General features: G+C 33.8%; 1 long non-coding RNA gene across 1 annotated transcript; it reads left to right on the plus strand.

Annotated features, from left to right (window-relative positions):
- The first annotated feature begins 1,504 nt into the window (after positions 1-1,504).
- On the plus strand, positions 1,505-4,316 carry LOC307169490. The gene is made up of 3 exons (XR_013823147.1): positions 1,505-1,745; positions 3,527-3,621; positions 4,170-4,316. It is a non-coding gene; the product is annotated as an uncharacterized lncRNA (long non-coding RNA).
- The last annotated feature ends 1,072 nt before the right edge of the window (positions 4,317-5,388 follow it).

The raw sequence follows: 5,388 nt of genomic DNA on the forward strand, positions 1-5,388 counted from the left end.
ATCTGAGAACACAATATATGCCTGCAACATATATCTATACATATATTTGACTTATCTGAGAACACAATATATGACTGCAACATATATCTATACATATATTTGACTTATCTGAGAACACAATATATGACTGCAACATATATCTATACATATATTTGACTTATCTGAGAACACAATATGACTGCAACATATATCTATACATATATTTCACTTATCTGAGAACACAATATATGACTGCAACATATATCTATACATATATTTGTCTTATCTGAGAACACAATATATGACTGCAACATATATCTATACATATATTTGACTTATCTGAGAACACAATATATGCCTGCAGCATATATGAACATGTATGTGTCCAAACATGTGAAGAAAATATTTGAGTTCATCCATATATGATACCATATATCTGCATATATTACAGTATAGTATTGGTTTCTCGCATATATGGACAACATTAATTATAAATATGTGACATATTTGTTTTCAACATATTTAATAAATGTATGTAAACATACACTGTAACCCTTTACTGTAAATTTACAACGAATTTCTTACAGAATTGTAGGCTACTGTATTTCCATAATACAGTATTAAGCTGTATCTTTTACAGAACAGCTGTAAATATACAGCACATTTATGTTTTCGTCCTGATAAATTCGTTACCATCATACTGACTGAAAAGGCATTGCATTGTGGGATTGATTTCTTTCGCGCTCAATTCAGTTCAAATGTGACGCGTCATGCGAGCAGACACTATTACGTTAGGCAGCTACAACAGGCAAACTCGTTTTGTCAGCGGGATTCAACTGAACAAATAATCATTCCTGTTATCAAGATAAACAATGTCTGCGAATCTGTGAGCAATTTTAAAGCTTTTTTGAGGTTCGGTTCGGTTCGGTTCGTGTTTCAAACATTAGTTGCCTGTGACGCAGCAGAAAATGGACGACGTTAACGGTAGCAGTTACCTGAAGACGGATGGAAGAATTTGTCATTGAATAATCTAACCTGCGCGTGACGATAAGTGGGATTTAGAGTTTGAGAAGATGGAGAATTGTTCAACTGAGTGATACGGTAAGCCAATATATAAGTTTTTTTTTTTTTTTTTTTTGCGTTCGCATTTCTACATTGTTTTCACGTATTTGGTTTGATTTTGCGAACGCGGTTTACTACCGTGGCCGCGCAAGCAATTCACTGACTCTGTTCCACCTGTTTACCAAGTAACGTTAACTTCGACATTTCATATAATAGACAACCTTTACCATGCTATTTGCATGACGTGCATTTGATATTTTTTTCGTTTTAGGCTTTGTAATCTGATGGCCATTGTTAATGTAAGTGCTTTTAAGTAGTGTTACAGTTATAGTCTATGTTGTAAAAAAAAAAAAAATGCTGTCAAATTCTGTCAGTTCTGTGATCGTGCTTTTGAATCGTTGTCAGAATTTTGCTAGCACATGAAAATCCATGTTCCTAATGCTGTTTTCAAATGTAGTAGGCCTGTTCCTGATTGCCATCCCATGGTCCTACAACTACTCCCTAATTCAAAGAAGTTAGACGGTGTTATCCTTCAAGCAGATAAGTAGAGATTATTCAGCAAATCTCATTAATTTGTAATATGTTTTATGTTTTGGGTTCTGTTGATCAAGGTTGTGCTGTCCTTTTTAAAAATTGTTTCAGAAATTTGCATCGCTGATGTCCAGCAATCTACATTTGCCAGAAAGTCCACGACTTATTTCCTGGTATGTAAACATTAAAGGGGTAGATGAAACCTAAAATGAAAAGCCATCATTTACTCACCCTACTGCAAAATATGTTTTTCTTAATTAGTGTTTTTATTTTGTTTCCAGTCCAGATATCTACAATTCTTACATGAAGAAGCATTTATTAGACACGTAAAAATTGTCTTGTTTTCTGAAAGAATAAGTCAAAATTAAGTGAGTTTATGCTTAAAACAAACAAAATTATATGCCAGTGCATTTTAGCATTCTAACCAATTTTAATTTTTAGTTGAAAAATTTAATTCATAGAACTATGAATAGACAACTACATCGAACCACAGTGGAACCCACAGTAGTTATTTTAATTATTAATATTATTTATTTATTCTTTTTTTTTATTTTCTTTTTTATTCCATTACAGGTCAATCTCTAAGCAACCAGTGCTGGATATTAAGTTTGGAAGGTCAAGGTGTGTGTGAAGGATCACAGCCTCTTCATCACTGGCCTGGCAGCGCTGTTTGCCTCCTCCTATAACTTCAGCTTGCAGTACCAGGAAGAGGCAGCACCTTGAGTTTGGTCAGAGGTTAGTCATTGGCATATTTGCCATTCATACATATATATTAGACTGAATTGTGTCACTAACCTTGACTTGACAGTATTTATTATGTTGACTACTGGTATGAACAATATGGCCCTGGTTTCCATACAGGGCTTAGCTTAAGCCAGGTCTAGGCCTTAATAAAATTAGGGTATTTAAGCAGCTTTTATAATAATGTATCATTAAAAAAAAAAAAAACATTACTGGTGTGCATCTTGAGATAAAACAGTGGCAGTCATATATTTTAAGATATATCGGTGCAAGTTGTTTTCAGTTGAAGGATTAGTGAAAATTCTGTCATTAATTACTCGCCCTCATGTCGTTCCAAACCTGTAAGACCTTCGTTCATCTTCAGAACACAAATTAAGATATTTTTGATGAAATCTGAGAGGTTTCTGAACCACCCATAGACAGCAACGTCTTTGCAACTTTTAAGGCCCAGAAAGCTAGTAAAAACATTGTTTAAATAATCCATGTAACTAGTGCAACCTTAAAGGAGAACTCCGGTCAATTTTAACATTGAGCTAATTTTTTTGTAAATTTGGAGTGCTGTCAATACAGAGAACAACGACAAAAATCGGTGTTGCCTACACCGTGTTATCCTCTTTTTAAAATTTGCACCCTGTTGACTTCAATTTTTAAACCTGCTTTTAGCCTCTTAACATCCTTGATGTGTCATACAAGTGCCCAGCCATGTGAGTGATTCCTTCAGAGTGAACACGGGTGAATCTGACTGCAGTAGATGTGAAAGATATCTTGTTGAAACATCTACAAATGTCCGTATATAGGTGAAAATGCCCCTTGAAATCAATTTAAGGTGGCAAATATATTACCCCTTAATAAAAAATGTTAATTTCTGTCACTGCTGTAAACTGACCACTGCATAGAATATGAATATCTTTGTCAGTCAGCTGTCAACAGGCCTAAACAAGCCATGGCACCAAGCACAGAAACACAATCCGTAAAATGTTATCTAATTATTATCAAGAAAACTTTGAAAATATCGATCGAGACATATTTTGTCAATATTGCTCACCCCTAATGCATGGTATTAATTTTGATTTCTTCGGGTCTTAAAAAGGTCTTAAAAAGCCTTAAATTTGACTTTAAAAAATGTGCAGAAACCCTGCTTCATAATATTTAGGTTGAACCACTGTAGCTATATATTTACCAATGTTTTTACCACTTTTCTGGGCTTTGACAGTTGCAATGATATTGATATCAATGGAAGGACAAAACTATCAGATTTCATCAAAAATATCTTCATTTGTGTCCCGAAGATGAACAAAAGTCTTGAGGGTGAGTAATAATGACAGAATTAAAATTTTTGGGTGCAAACATGCATTTAGTCTGGTAAATCATGTTGTCATATATGCAATAAACTTGCAAGGCTTGCAATTAAGTTAAATTATTTCTGTCACAAAGGTTTGGGCTGGATTCTGGCAGTGTGTGCTCTATATAAACGGAGAGTCTAAAGACTGCCTTTCCACTGATACTCTGATGGCACCGGATGAGGGCATGATATTGTTAATGAGCTGGGTGATGAGTAGACAAAAGTTGTAGAATAAAACTTTAAATCTGGCAACCCCACTTCCAAAAATTTAGTTAGTTGACAGTGTGCATGTAAACAGACACATTGAGTTGATGTATTTTACCAGGGCAGAAAAAATATCAGTTATTGATCACAACATCCAACATTGCATTTTTTTTTTCACAACATCCAACATTGCATTTATTTTATTTTATTCATGTTGTTCAGTTTTAGACCGCTTTTGTGCTGTCTCTCTTTGTCAAAATATATACACTCAGTTAATAATATTTAATTGTTGTTTTTTTCTGCCTTTTAGACGCTTTCTTGACATCAATCCTGAACGTGGATCAAAAACAAAGAAAGGACAAGTAACTTCAAAGAAAACTGGCCAAGTTGTGCAAAACAAGAACACCACTGTAAGCCTACAGGTGTCCTCACTTCTGCGAAACCTTGCAGACTTTGAATGGGATTTCGTTTGCACTTTTATGGTCGTTATAAAGCTTGGAAGAGCCAGGACATTTTTTAATAGAACTCTGATTGTATTCGTCTGAAAGAATAATGTCATATACACCTAGGATGACTTGAGGGTGAGTAAATCATGTGCTAATTTAAATTTTTGGGTGAACTATTCCTTTAATTAAGTGCTAACTGTTACCTGTTTAAGTGTTAAAATTGCATTTTATGTTTAAAAAGTAATTCAGCCAACATGTTCACAGAAGGCAATTTAACTAAATAAATGTTGTAAAACCCAGAAAATGTTTTATTTTTCCTAGTGTGACTACTCTTATGAAACCTTAAAGTATAATATTTTAATTATGTAATAATAAAAGCAGTATTCCCTGTAAAAATACAATTTATTGCTGTCGACAAGTTTAATGTAAAATGTGGTATATGCTGTATTTGGTAATTACAGTGGAGTACTGTAAATGCTGTTTACTGTAGTAGTGTTGTAAAAATACAGTATGTGGATAGCAACCCAGCTGCCAGTATTTAACTGTAAATTTACAGTGAAAAGTTTTACAGTGTACATGCATGTGATACTGATGCATTTTTAAAGCTGTGGCATATGGTTATGGTACTTTGTGGATGTATTTGTCAAAAATGACAAAGAAAACACTGCATTATTGTATTAAAATACTATATTTGGTATTCACACAATAGACAATCTCCAACTATAGGCATTTAATTTCAAGGCATTCAGATATAAGGTTTGTATCCCTAATACATGTGAAAGTATGTACTATAGAAATAAGTACATATATGCATGTATAAATATATGCGTCATATATGCGTGTATACATATATACGTCATATATGCGTGTATACATATATGCGTCATATATGCGTGTATACATATATGCGCCATATATGCGTGTATACATATATGCGCCATATATGCGTGTATACATATATGCGCCATATATGCGTGTATACATATATGCGTCATATATGCGTGTATACATATATGCGTCATATATGCGTGTATACATATATGCGTCATATATGCGTGTATACATATATGCGCCATATATGCG

This window comes from Squalius cephalus, assembly GCF_949319135.1.
Source record: "Squalius cephalus genome assembly, chromosome: 13".
NCBI classification, from domain to species: Eukaryota; Metazoa; Chordata; class Actinopteri; order Cypriniformes; family Leuciscidae; genus Squalius; species Squalius cephalus.